General features: G+C 32.1%; 1 protein-coding gene across 1 annotated transcript in view; it reads left to right on the plus strand.

Moving 5' to 3' along the window:
- The first annotated feature begins 2,052 nt into the window (after positions 1-2,052).
- The window catches only part of LOC111714582 (dipeptidyl aminopeptidase-like protein 6), a 53,656-nt gene continuing 40,322 nt past the window's right edge, over positions 2,053-15,386 (plus strand). Inside the window, exon 1 of the mRNA XM_023489721.1 lies at positions 2,053-2,144. The gene's annotated coding sequence lies outside the window, so the exon portion shown is untranslated. The remainder of the gene's footprint in view (positions 2,145-15,386) is intronic.

Consider the following 15,386-nt stretch of genomic DNA (forward strand, 5'->3'; position numbering starts at 1 on the left):
GGTCATTAAAGGGTTACACAAGCTGATAAACAAAACGTGTCATATTTTCTATATAAATGACAATACTATACAGTTTTATCAGTATATACATAAATATACAATAAGCGTCATGTCTAAACATATAATGCATTGAACACAGAAGAATACGAGAAAAAAATAGAAATAAATATAATGATATTAATAACAACAATAATACATACAAGACATTTAAAGATTAGACTCTGCAGGTAGGGTTGTTAGTTGTTTTGAAAAACGATCGAAAAACGATTGTTTTCTTTTGAGTTTTTTTTTTCATTTTTCGTTGTTTTATAGTCGTTTTTTAAAACGAAAGAATCGTTTTTAACGATCCATCCCTAAACTGCATGGATATTAATTTAGCATTTTACAATACATTTCACTGTTGAATCCTTTATGAAAACTTATAGGTATTGTATTTTCAAATGAGATATATAGAGGGAGGGGGTNCAAGGGGGGGGGGAAGTTAAGGAGAGGAGGGGTAATGTGCAGAGGAGTAGTCTGTTGAAAGCAAGTGTATAATGAGTAAAAATATACAAAACACTTTGTGTGAGGTAAAATTAGGTTATTATCATGTATTTACGTTCGAGCTGACAAACTTGACACTTCTATTTCAGATTTTCATCTCCTTAGATCCATAAATTCTTAAAATCCTTACTACAAGAAATTCAAAATATATTGTATTAATATGAATAAGCTTTTGGGTTTACACTAAAAGCTGGATTTTTCTTAAGCTTTGATGTTTTTGTGTTTATTTTAATACCATGAACTAAAAACATCGCGGATTCTTGTGCAAAATGCAAATAATTTGCATACCAGTTCATAAATGTTCAAATAAACAATGCAAAACTTCAAAACTGTAAATTCTCAAAATTGCCATTCGGTCCCATAAATACTTCATCGAAACTAAACAGCCTAAACAACTTAACAAGAATAGTTGAGTAAATCGAAAACAGAGAATGCATATAGCCTATAGTTTTCCTAGTTCTTTCGGTTCTCCTGTTTTTCCTTGTTCTCCTAATTCTCCTAGTTATCATTGTTCTTTTAGTTCTCCTAGTTCTCCTAATTTTCCTAGTTCTCCTAGTTTTACTAGTTCTCCTAGATTTCCTAGTTCTCCTAGTTCTCCTAGGTTTCCCAGTACTCCCAGCTAGTTCTCCTAGTTCTTATAGGTTTCCCAGTTCTCCTAGTTCTTCTAGTTCTCCTAGTTCTCCTAGTTCGCCTAGTTCTCCTAGTTCTCCTAGTTCTCCTAGTTCTCCTAGTTCTCCTAGTTCTCCTAGTTCTCCTAGTTCTCTTAGTTCTCCTAGTTCTCCTAGTTCTCCTAGTTCTCCTAGTTCTCCTAGTTCTCCTAGTCCTTTATTTCTCTTAATTCTCAAAGTTCTCGTAGTTCTCCTGTTCTCCTAGTTCTTCTAATTATCCTGCTCTCCTTGTTCTACCAGTTACTCGTCTTATCTTTGTTGCATTAGTCCTCTTATTTCTCATATAGTTCTCCTAGTTCTCCCTGGTCTTTCTAGTTCTCCTGGTCCTTTTAATTCTCCTAGTTTTTCTGGTTCTCCTGGTTCACCTATAAGGCTAGTCTTACTAGTCGTTCTAGTTCCTTGGTTCTTCTGATTTTTTAAGCGCTTCTATTTCTCTTATTTCTGTCATTTCTAACTATTAGGTTAGTCTTCCTAGTTCGTCTAGTTCCTCTGGTTCCTGGTTTTCTTAGTTCTCCTAGTTCTCCTGTTTCTCAAATTCACGAAATCCTCCCAGTTTTCCTGGTTCTCATGTTTTTCCCCCTTCTTCTGTTCTTTTGGTTATCCTAGATTTCGCATTGTCTCCATTTCTCCTAGAGTTCCCTTTTTTCTTATTCTCGTAGTTCTGAGTTTCTTGTCTTACAGATCAATATTTCTTAGATCAATGGAGTAAATTTCTGTTCCATCCAACTAATTTTCCACCTGTAAGATTTCTCCCTAAACCTTGATCGGAGTTCTCTGCTCCGGAATCCCGTCCTTACTTCTAAAATCTCCGTTATTGGGTCTAGTCTCCGTCAGTATCTCGGAGTACACAGAGATCAATTATACTCCTAACCCGGAGTTAAGTGACATATTAGTTAATATAACAAGAAACTGAATACCAGACATATGCTTTAGGGATTTCACATCAAACAAGAATAAGCCCAAAATCATTGAAACCACTTGAATTCTAATTTATTTAAACACGTTTTTTTACCTATTGAATAAGTGTTTATTATGCAACAACATTTTTGGAATATTTTTCTCACGGGAAGTGTTTAGAATATATTTCGGAAAAAAACTTCTCATCCTGATAAAACTATGCTGAAATATTTGTCTAAATATTTCAAAAAATCCTCGAAATTCTTTTAAAGGAATTGAGTCTTTGCAACAAATCCCAATTTTCTAATACCAATATATCTACAACCAAATTATATAGACCTTTGATATTTCAAACTTTGATTGTTTGATATAACAGAAGTCATAGTTTGAAATATCTAAGGTCTACAACATCGGGCTGTTAAGATATAGGGATTTCAAAATCAGAGTTTGTGACAAAGACTCAATTCCTTTAGACGTATATATTTATATAATTTTTATACAGAGGTCTGTTAATTATTTAGGGCTAGTGCTAATTCAATGCAGTAAATATTTTATCACTGTTTCCAAATAAAATAAAAAAATCTTTGACAATTATGAATCTACATAAATCTTAGATCCTTAGTTATGAAAGGTCCAAAGGAATTGAGTCTTTTATTTGATCTATAACATAATTCATATGTTTCAAATATCTAAGGTTTACTCGATATTGGGTAGTAAATAAATAGGGATTAGAAAATCAGAGTTTGTGAAACTCCATTCCTTTAGCCTTAGTTAAAGAATTGACTGTTTTTTTTTGTGCCTGTTGTTGCGTAAAGACAGCTGTTATTTAAGATGGATATTAAACATTACACTATTACTTCAGTTTGTCCAACCCTTTTCCTGATACCTACAATTTTTCGATCAATAACTTGCTTCATCCAATGATCTCCTACTCGACTTTGTATCTTGAGCAGAGATGATTTCCATTTAATAAGTTTCGTCTACACGAGACAGTACTTTTGTTTCTTTTTAAAAATCCACAAGTTATGATGATACAAGACTAGAAATGCCATACGCAGCACTTGAATGATTGAATCCCAATGTTAACAACTATAAACTTGGTTTTTAAAACAAGGAACTTTTACTGACGCAGTGACTTATTTAAATTACACTCTAAATTCATGTTCATTTATAGATGCCATTTTTGTACCGGCACGACAAGTAATGACAAATAAAATTGTAAGTGTACCGGATCTAACCTTTCGGATTAACTGTACTGCAGTGGCGTAGTCAGAGGGCAGAGGGCTATTGGTTGAGAAGTTAGAATTACGACTTTCTAGAGAGAATCAGCCCTACATCCCCCCTTCTAGAATGTCAGAAAAATTGGCCCTCCCTTCTGTATAGAGATGGGCACGTTCGACTTCTTTCATTTTGATCGTTCATCGTTCATAAACATTCCATTTTGTCGTTTTTTTTCAATGATTTAAAAATAATTGATTACGTTCGTTTTTAAAATTATCGTTCTTTTCCTTCGATAAAAATCGCTCTCATACAACGATAACCATCTCTACTTCGGTATGCAGTACACCCCTTACCGACCCTAATAAACAGTACACCTCTTACCGACCGACCCTGATATACAGTACACCCCTTGCCGACCCTGATACACGGTACACCCCTTACCGACCCTGCTATACAGTACACCCCTTACCGACCCTAATATACAGTACAACCCTTACCGACCCTAATATAAAGTATACACCCCTTACCGACCCTAGTATACAGTACACACCTTACCGACCCTTATATAAGGTACACCCCTTTCCGACCCTTATATAAGGAACACCCCTTTCCGACCCTTATATACAGTTCAACCCTTACCGACCCTAATAGTTGCATTGAGTAAAGCCACAACAGCTCGGGAACCAGATTTAAAGAAAACAAATCATAGTTGAGCCGTGCAAACATGGTTCAACCACTTCTCTTCAGCTTGAACCTAGGAACTAGAGAAGTGATTTAACTATTATCTCTGCTACGTCAAGTTAAAGTAAGCTGCCCATTAGATGGAATTCTGATATGTTTTCAATCATAACTCTTCTTATTAAAGGGAGTGACCGGCTACGTAAGGTAGTATAACTGAGTATGCAGTGTTGTGGAAAGCTTCTTTCCGATTCATTTGAGACATATTAAACTTTTTAAAGATCTGTAAATCCTGAGTTTGAGCGCAAATTAGACGTTCAAAACTCCTACTTTGGGGGTGGATACGTGTTTTCAGAATCGGGTTTTTTTAAATAACTAAATAACGACGATGAAAAATAAAGTAAAAATCATACAGTAATCTAATTAGATGGTTGGGAACATATTTCTCATAAAAAATTTGCCAATAAATCAATGCTAGAATCAATTATTTTGTTTTCATCATTATATCGAATTTCTTATTTTCTTTGAATTTATTCGCAGATTTCTTAAAATTCTTCAAATGTCGTCTTTTCAATAATAATTCAAGAAAATCTGCAGAAAATGTTCGTGAATTATAAGAACTTGAATAATGAGAAAATAGAAACTAATAATTTAACAAGATTACTTTTTTTCTATGATAAGATTAATTTTTATTTTCTCAACCAGTTCCGAAACAACTCATTAGTTTACTGTAGAGTTTTGTATACATTTTTTGTCGTCGTTATTTAATAATTAAAAAGAAACTAATTCTGAAAACGTTTCCAACCCCAAAGTAAGAGTTTTTGAACATCGAATTTGCGCTTAAACTCAGGATTTACAGATCTTTAAAAAGTTTAATATGTCTCAAATGAATTCGAAAGAAGTTTTCCACAACAATGCATACTCAGTTCAACTACCTTACATAGCCGGTTACTCCCTTTAATAAAAGCTACTGAGGAAACCAAAGATGTTTTTAATTTCTAATATGTTATAATTATTAATAAACTTGCATTTCTCATACTTGTGCTAAAAAAATCAAAGCTAGAGGATCTGCTTGGTCACATAGCCGTCAGTCATGTAACACGAAGTTTGCCTTCTCCCTCTGTCTATCTCACAGTGCTGCGCGGGTCAGCTGCTATTAGTTAACCTGATATTTGGGAATTAACTAAACCAAAAATTGTCTGAAAATGGAATAAAATAATATTATTGTGGATTATTGCATGGCAGGGTCAAGCAGAGTTTAGAAGAATATAAACACTTAACATAAACTTAGAGAAACTAGAAACTTTGCAATAATCAGGTTAAGGTTAATAGATAGATCATAGATAGATAGATAGATAAGATAAGATAGATAAGATAAAGTTTATTGCTAAAATAAATGTATCTGTATACAGATAGAGTTTACAATCACAAAATTGATGATTATATTAACAGTACAAGTATAAAATAGCTCTTGGCTGTTTTGATTATTTTTTCCACCTAATTTTAGTAATAATAACAAAATATTTCAATTAAATAGATTTAAGGAGAACGATTAGAGATCAGGGTGCAAATTTATCATATGCAAAATAGTTTATACACTAATACGAATAACTAGAGTTTAAAGTAATTTTCTGACATGTACACAACAAATATCAAAGCATATTAAACATATCTAATTAGTTTTACATGAATAGCAATTCGGTTTATAACACATTGTCCTATAATTTTCAAAAAGAGAATTTAGTAGTCTATTTTTAAATATACTTAGAGAGTTGCTTCTTTTTAAGTCAAGAGGCAGGTTATTCCACATCTTAAGAAGAGAGCTTGATGGTAAATACTGTAATGAGAAAATTTTAAGAATGTCAAGTTGATAGTTAAGAGATCTTTCAAAGGTTCCAAGCTTTTTAAAAATATTTTCAGATAAATAGATTTAAGACAGATAGATTTATAATAAATGTATAGAAATGTAGATTGAAAATTATAAGCAGATTAAAAAGGGGACGTATTTAGGAGTTTTTCTGGGCAGGATTTTTACAGCCTTCGGTTGGGGCTGAAACACCTGTATTCTCAGGGGGGGCACATCCCCCTGCCCCCCACCCCTGGACATACTCGGCATACAGATATGGATAAATGTGCATGTGTTTCGCGACGAATCCTTCTCATAACTAAATTCGTCGACTAATAATGAAAACCCTTTACTTAGATTCCATCCTAGGTAGGCCGGATAATTGTATCCCGTAAGTTCTCTGTCTCGTAATAAAAGTTTAAAGCACTCTTCTGTGACTTATTTATTGCAGGATCAAATCTAGTAAAAAATGAACTGTTTTAGATATAAAACACTACATAATTTATCAGAACTAAAAATATAAACGAAACTATGTATTGCGAATTCGCGGACTCTAACATTTGAGATTGAGAAAGTTACGGGGCATATTCCTTTTACTGCACAGAGGGAAATTTAAACCAGGGCCGCAGAAACAAATGTCGTACTTACATATGCTGGCGTCCTGATAATGGAATAAAAGGGTATCTATCTACTCAAGCATTAAAAGATCTGAAATGATAAATCTAACAACAACACTCAAAGACAAGGTGTTAAGCATAGGTGTTAACTGATCAAGCCCTGTATCTAGAGTGAGTCTGATTTATCATTTCCAGGTAGATCTCAGTTTAGAGTAGCCAATAGTAGGACTGCTTACTTTACCGGACATATCCGTCCAATCAGGAAACTCCAACTCAACTTGGTACAGTGAGTCTCACTAAATAATAATGATTTTGTCTATTTTCGAAAACCCTGAATATACGCGTAACAGCATGTAGGCATTGCAAAGGCTTAGAAAAAGATTGAAAATCAAAGATGTAAAATTATGGGAAAACATATAATGGAAAAAAACTGACAGGCAGACATATTAGGTCAGACAGAAAAAAAACAAGCTAGACAAGTGAATAGAATGTCAATCAAGGACAGACAGACAAACTTATATAAATAGAAAATTAAGCAAAGATAGATTGATAGATATTCTCTTTCACCAATTCTATGAATTAATTTATGTGTATTCAAATCAAGCTCAATATATCTATTTCTTCTTTACACTACAAATATATATGATATCTAGATAAGAAACCCAGATCTGCCTGGAAAATACGTAAACCAAATTAAAGGGAGTGTTCGAGAAAAATGTAAGGAGGTATAGGCTTACGTCGAAAAAATATCCTATCTGTTGCGCGCGTCTATAAGAAGAAAATTGTTTAAAACTACTCATACCAAAGAACATAGCGTCCATACAAATTCAAAAAGTTGAAATATTCAATTTGGATCGTAAACAAACTCAATTTAATTCCAAACAAATCATTCAAACATTAAAACCTACAATCATCGATTTTTTTTCTACGCATTCGTAAAAAAGCTCATATTTCATTTTATTTTTTTTTGTTTCATTTACAATGTACTTTAAACGAAGTTTTTTTTGGTTGGAGTCTGATCCATGTAGAACCCAAAAAGGATCGTGGGCAGAGATACCTAGCGGCCAAATAATCGTTCTTTAAAGTATATTCTATATGAAACAAGCATTATGTAATATATGGACGCAATGTTCTTCGGAATGAGTAGTTTTAACAATTTTCTCCTCATAGACGCAACAAATATTTGTAGTGATCACCATCGATTTTTTTTTCGACGTAAGCCTTTCCCCCCCTTAATTTTTCGCGAACACTCCCTTTAAATAAAGTTTATAAACCAAGTTAAGCAAATTATTTTGTGCTTCTACGGAGTTCCTTTATCGAAATTTGAGGCAAATCGGCCAAGGGGTTAATGAGTTATGATCAAACACAAAAAAACATACACCCAAACAAATGTAATAATTATTTTTTATCAATTTAAAAATAAGAAATAAATAGATCTTTTCAATTCTTAAATTATTATAGAGATAAATTTTTGGTTAAACAATATCTTTGAACTTCGAAATGAAGAATGAAATTTAACTTTTTCTAAATTTTCTTATTTCAAATAATGGATGGTAAATTAAAACAAAAGGTTTTGTGAGAACTAAGTTTGTTTATTAACTCTATAACGGCTGTGGAGGGGTCTGAATCCCCCCTGCCCCCCACGTAGAAAGGATCCTTTGATTATAGGTATGGAGTTGTAAAAAATGTTTATTGCCCAATTGTGACGTCATGGATACTTGGTCCATTTCTCTGTTGCCACCAATTGTACTTGATAATCTATTTGGTTAGAAAAAAAATATTTATTAACTTTATCAAGAAGTTTCAGTATTTATTTAATTTTGTCAATAAAGTTTCAGTATGTATTATATATGATTATCAAGAGTATATGTAACAGTATTTGTCCATATAATAGAAAATGGAACCTCCTCTCCTAGGCGTCTGTTCATACTGTTATTTATTAGTAGATTTTAATTAATATTCCGGCGTTGATGTCACTGAGTCTGTAGAAAGCGAAGAAAATAAACATGATTAGCTCACTCCCTTTTATTGTTTTTAAATCTACATCTACCTGATACCGCTTGTACTCAAGTTCACCCATACTCTATTCCTAACAACTCTATTGTCCATATATTTGTTAACATTTATAGAAAACAAGAAAAATCCATTAAATATCCCAAACCAGATATATGTTTCCCTTTAACAACATACAATCAAATTACAAATCAGATTTCCGGCCAAAAAATATGTAGTTCATACAGTACTTCTTGAACTTCATGTACAAGCCCGTCTGTTGAACTTCTTCTAGAGGTCCGCTTGTTGGACTTCTTAAACAAGCCCGTCTATTGAATTTCTTTTAAAAGCCTGTATGTTGAACCGTTGAACTGCTCATAAAACCCCGTCTGCTAAACTTCCTATAAAGGCCCCTCTATCGAGCTATTGTTCAAGCTAATCTGTTGAATTTAAAGGTCTGTCTGTTAATGATCTTGTTCAGGCCCGTCTATTAACTTTCTTGTACAGATCCGTTTGTTGGGCTTCTTGTGCCACAACTGTCTTTTGAAAATCCGTGGCATTTCAGAAAAGCGAAATATTTATTTATTTGTTTTTTACGTGAGAAGAAATCTATTTTATTAACCTGCTTTACCAATAACTGTCAATGTAATTTAGGAAATGTATTTGTATAACGCTGAGGTGTCCTGAGTTTCCCTGGATAAACCAAATCGTGTAATAAAGTACATAGTAGTAAAAAGTTAGACTTATTTATTGAAGAAAAGAACACAAAAAACTCACATTTTAGTTTATATGTAGTGAATTATGTAAGTGTACGGCAATTTATAAGAGGAACGTAAACAAGCTCAGCCGAAGCTGCACTATCACGTTAGACTGATGTACTGCTAAATATAAAACCTATATGTTTTGTATCATAATACCTCTTAAAGAAAACCTATTCAGAAGAACATGGTAGTTGATCTGAGAATGCAGTATTGAAGAGAAATTTGAGATCTATGAGACCTTTTTACGATGCATATTTGTTCAGCAAAATCAATCTTTAGAATCCTCATTGATTGTCTATTTTGGAGGGATGATCTATGCTGAACAAATATGCACCGTAAAAACTTCTGATATATCTGAAATGAATCCTAGTTTTTTCTACAATACTTCATTCTTAGCTCAAATACCATGTATAGCCAGACACTCCCTATAAATCTTGATACTTATCTTACAGAAGAGCTTTTGAGATGAAAAAATTGTTTTGAATTGCTAATATTTGACCAAATAAATTTGCTTTTTTGAACACCATTGTGCTTAAAATCAAAACCAAAGGAGCCACGACATCCCGATTGTCTAATAGACTGACCTGCGTGTTCTTAATGTAACGTCAATGGATATGTTTGTGAAAAGGAAGATAAAATGAATCGTGACAAAGCTCTGGTTTCCTAGATTTCTATCTGATATGAAACAGAGTTACAGCTGTACTATAATATTTACACACCAACCATAATATCGACAATGGATTATATATAATGTTATCATGTTAAAGGGATTGTCCGCGAATTAATAAAACTGCTTAGCAAAATTAGGGATTGTGAATACTTTACTGAATTCGTACGTTAAAAAGTGATTTTTATGTATCCGTCTAGATTGTAATGTGACTGTGATTTATATCTATTTACTTTGGCGTTAAAATTATCTTCAAGCATTTACAAAATTATTTTCGAAACATTTTATCCATTAAACGTTACAAATTTGAAGAAAGCTTGGCATTCCTAAACTTTTCTAGTGCTGTGAGGGGGTCTAAATCTACGTAATGACTAGAGGGGGGGGGGCGTCCCCCGGCCACTCCCTAGAAATAGCTTAATTTTTTAGCTCATTAAAAAAAGACTACAGACTTTAATGATTCAGGTGCTAGGGAGATTCTAAAAAATGGCAAAAAAGTTCTGAGAAATGTATTAGTTTTATTTATTTTTTGACAAAAAATAACACGTGAGACATGTTTTATATTTAAAGGGTACCAATGTAAATCGGATATTGTCATGTTTGCATGTAGGGTCACTTTAAATAACGCTTAAAGTCCCTTATATATAAAGAAAAGACACATAAGAACATAGTAAGGTTCAAGTTTAAGGTTCAGGTGGGGAAAGAATGCAAGAAACCCAATATGCAGATTTCCAAAGAAAAGAGTGGGATCACCAATCTTCAAATATATGAGAAAGTAAGGAGAGTGCAAGTTAAGAGAACCGGAGATTGGAAAATTGGGTTCCATCAAAAGAAAAATATATATACTATATGTATATATTTAGATTGTAGATATATATATATATATATTAGCTTAATGGCTTCCTTTAGACAATACAAGAGTTCTGTAAAAAAAAAAATTCCAAGTGTTTTATAATTTTTTTTTATAATTTTCATAAAATAAAATGGTACGAGGTATAGTTGATAATTTTAAATGTTCATCTTTTTTCTCCTTTCTCCGTCTGCATGTCTGCAGGTTCTCTTTTTCTTGCTTCCCTTTCCCCGTCCATTTATGGCGCTGCTTTTAAAAGAATGTTTACAAGGCGCTGTCTTTGCGCTATTATAAGACAATGCACGATCACCCTTTCTTTGAAAAGATGTCCCCCTCTCTGTTTACGATTTTGTTTTGCTTAATTGTAATTGCTGCATATTCTGTCCTAATCGCATTTTCTAGGTCACCACTCCTTTTTATTTGCGGCGAGGGAGCAAGAGCTTCCCTGCTTTGAACCGCACATTTTTACTTTCCTATAAAAGGAGGGTTACAATTCCAACAAAAGGATAATCAAGTGACCTGTTCAGAGGTAATTTTGTTGTAGGATTCAACAGAGAAATATCCTAGAGTCTCATTTCCCTGTTTGTGAGAAGATTAGATGGTAGGAAGAGGAGAGTAGATATGAGGATAGGAGTTTGTATAGGAGTGGGGTATCAGGAATCTTTTGTTAAAAAACACTCTCTTTGTTTCCCAGTCCAGCAGAATTCCTTAGGTAGTATCGCATTGTTGTGCACCGCTGCATGCAGAATATGGAGTTGTCCCTTTTTGACAGATGTGGAGCCGGGCCCATCCAGAAAGGGCTCCGATCGCCAAGTGGAGAGGGTGTAAAACCGGATTAGTTATAGAAATATTAGCTCTTTGTTACTCCTATTTCTTGACTTAGTACCCCGGCCTTGGTTACTGTTTTTTAAGAAAGGAATCTAGCTAATTAAGCACGGGGTTCAGGGCCGCTTTGCCTTCCCTCCCTCCTATGGGAAGAAACCTCTCTCAGCGTCCACTGCAAATAGTGCATAGAGCTTTCTGAGCAGAGCTCTGCTCTCTTAAGCTGAAGGAGTGCAACTGATTTTTCAAGACTTAAATTCTTTTTTTCATAAATCTTTTTTGTTTAAAATAATATCAACGGAACTAAAAATTATCATGATCTGTGAAAAATCGAATGAGATTTTTAACATTTAGCCCATATTTTTTATATTGTAATTAGATAGAAATAGTGCATTTTTTCATTGGTCTTTTCAATAAATAAATTAATAGATAAAGAGATTAAGATTTTGATCATCTTCTTTAGAAAAATATACATACTATCTTATAGGTTTAGCTTACAGCCCATGTAGTCATAAAAAAATACAAATACACATAAGAAGATAATGAGTTGCTTAATATATATTTTATTCACACATGGCATTGACGTTCTGTTTCCGGTTCTGTGACGACACAAATCAGATGTTTCCGGTACACTATGTCAGATGACAAATCTGCCAAAAATATTTGTTATTCAAGCAATGAACAGATATGTTATTTCTAATATTATATTTAAATACAAATATATAAAAGATAAAAATATACTTTTTACTTTACGTTACAAGGAGAAGACTTTAAATGACTGATAAAAGTGATTTCAAGTGGCTTTTAGTTAAAAAGGAGGGCATGTTTGTCCTTTTTAAATTGTGCCTTTTTAAATCCCTACAAGAGTAACAATGAGGAAGTTGTATTTTAAATGTAATGAATTCTTATAATTTTCTTCATTTTCTTTGAAGTAACTTTTTCCTATGATGGATTCAAATGCACAGATTTTTTTCATGGTGTTACATTTTTGAATTCCGTTTTTGCTGTATTTTCAGTAATTTAAATAAGCTTGAATGTAAAAATATATATATTTCTGACATGTGTTTAAACATATCCTTACATTCCAACTGTCAAATACACACCACTTACATACACACATTGAACACAATTCTCTACTTTGTTCAAGTAAAAAATGTATGAAATATTTGTACTTTCAAAGTTTTATTCAATTCTATTCTCCGATGTTAGGTAATAGAAAAAGAAAGTTTAGACTATCTTTACTTTAAAATTACATTACATTAAATTGTGAAAATTGTTTCTCGCCTTACAAATCTCTCAAATAACGAAAAACAGATTCCTAATACGTACCTTCTATTTCTCAGCCCCCCTCCCCCCCCCCCCCCTTCGGCCATCTAGCTTTAGAAATTGGACAAATTTGTATCGTCATCAAAGTTTAGTAATAATTTCTAACATGTTTTTATTCCGAGAAAAGTAAGTCCAAAAATCAGTAAAAAGATATGTTCATACCAAAGTAAACACACAAAAATGCAAATACATTTTCTGGAGGTTAAATGGGGACTTTTCTCATGACAGTGCATGATATTAAAACAAACGGAAAACTACATCTGTTTTTAAAACCTTTTAATTAACAAAACCAATTAATACTAAGAATTTAAGAAACGAATCTTAAAAATTTCCACAATATTTTTATTAAGCATAATTTCATAATTTTGATGATTTATTAATCATTTAAAAGATTTAAATTCAATAAAGATTTAAAAGAATTTAGTCTTTGCCACAAATTCGAATTTTCTAATTTTTATATCTGTGCAACCTAACGAGTTAAACTTTTGATCATCCAAACTTAGATTACTTAATCTAACAGAATTCATAATATGAAATATTAAGGTCTACCTTTTGTAGCAAATTAGGATATGAGAGTGTGTGGCAAAGACTTAATTTCTTTAATTTTAATTTATTATACTTTTGTGCGGCGCAATACCAAGGATTAAACTTTGCCCGGACATGCTTAATTAGTATTTGTTTAGCGTGACTCACGAATTCAGAGAATTTTTAAATTCCACGCCCCTCTCACCTAATAAGCCTCTATCGGATATTGAAGACCCAAACTTCTATTTGTACTGTTTTAAAAAACCTAATTATAAAAAATAAAAATTGACCAAAATGCTCCATCTAGTATTATTGTTGTGTTTGTATTGATATTACAATAAACATCTGTTAAATGTATTTTTTTGCCTTTTGCAGTTTTCACGACTTAGAAACGTTCCAAAATTACATATCATTTATTGATGTAAAAAAAATAAAGAAATTATTAATCATTTAGAACTAATGCTTACCAAATATTTTACAGTTTGAACAAATGTTTACCAAATATTATACAGTTTGAACTAATGCTTATCAAATATTATACAGTTTGAAATAATGTTTACCAAATATTAAACAGTTTGAACTAATGCTTATCAAATATTATACAGTTTGAACTAATGTTTACCAAATAATAAACATTTTGAACTAATGCTTATCAAATAGTATACAATTTGAACTAATGTTTACCAAATATTATACAGTTTGAACAAATGCTTACAAAATATTATACAGGTTGAACAAATCCTTACCAAATATTATACAGGTTAAACTAATGCTTACCAAATATTATACAGTTTGAACTAATGTTTACCAACTATTATACAGTTTGAACTAATGCTTATCAAATATTATACAGTTTGAACTAATGCTTAACAAATATTATACAGTTTGAACAAATGCTTACAAAATATTACACAGGTTGAACAAATGCTTACCAAATATTATACAGGTTAAACTAATGCTTACCAAATATTATACAATTTGAACTATAATGATTACCAAATATTATACAGTTTGAACTAATGCTTACCAAATATTATACAGTTTGAACTAATGCTTATCAAATATTATACAGTTTAAACTAATGTTTACCAAATAATAAACATTTTGAACTAATGCTTATCAAATATTATACAGTTTGAACTAATGCTTACCAAATATTATACAGTTTGAACAACTAATGCTTATCAAATATTATACAGTTTGAACTAATGTTTACCAAATATTATACAGTTTGAACTAATGCTTATCAAATATTATACAGTTTGAACAAATGCTTGTCAAATGCAATATAAAGTTAGAACTAATTAAAACCAAATCTTATCCTAATTGAACCCAGATAAATGTTATCCATCTAGAACGAATTCTAGCCAAATGTTAAAGCAACGCTGACTCAATGTTAGGCAGTAAGCAAGAACGCTTATCTAATGTCAACCAGGTTATAGAACGCTTCTCTAATGTTAACCAGATTATAGACCTCTGAACTAATGTTAACCAGATTTGAGAACGCTTATATAATGTTAACCAGTTTATAGAACGCTTATCTATTGTTAACCAGATTATAGAACGCTTATCTAATGTTAACCAGATTATAGAACGCTGAACTAATGTTAAACAGATTATAGAACGATTATCTAATGTTAACCAGGTTAACCAGATTACAAAACGCTTATCTAATGTTAACCAGATTATACAACGCTTCTATAACATTAACCAGATTAGAGAACGCTTATATAATGTTAACCAGAATATAGAACGCTTATCTAATGTTAACCAGATTATAGAACGCTTATCTAATGTTAACCAGATTATAGAACGCTTATCTAATGTTAACCAGATTATAGAACGATTATCTAATGGTAACCAGATTATAGAACGATTATCTAATGGTAACCAGATTATAGAACGATTATCTAATGGTAACCAGATTATAGAACGATTATCTAATGGTAACCAGATTATAGAACGATTATCTAATG

This window comes from Eurytemora carolleeae, unplaced genomic scaffold (genome assembly GCF_000591075.1).
Source record: "Eurytemora carolleeae unplaced genomic scaffold, Eaff_2.0 scaffold1609, whole genome shotgun sequence".
Taxonomy (NCBI): domain Eukaryota; kingdom Metazoa; phylum Arthropoda; class Copepoda; order Calanoida; family Temoridae; genus Eurytemora; species Eurytemora carolleeae.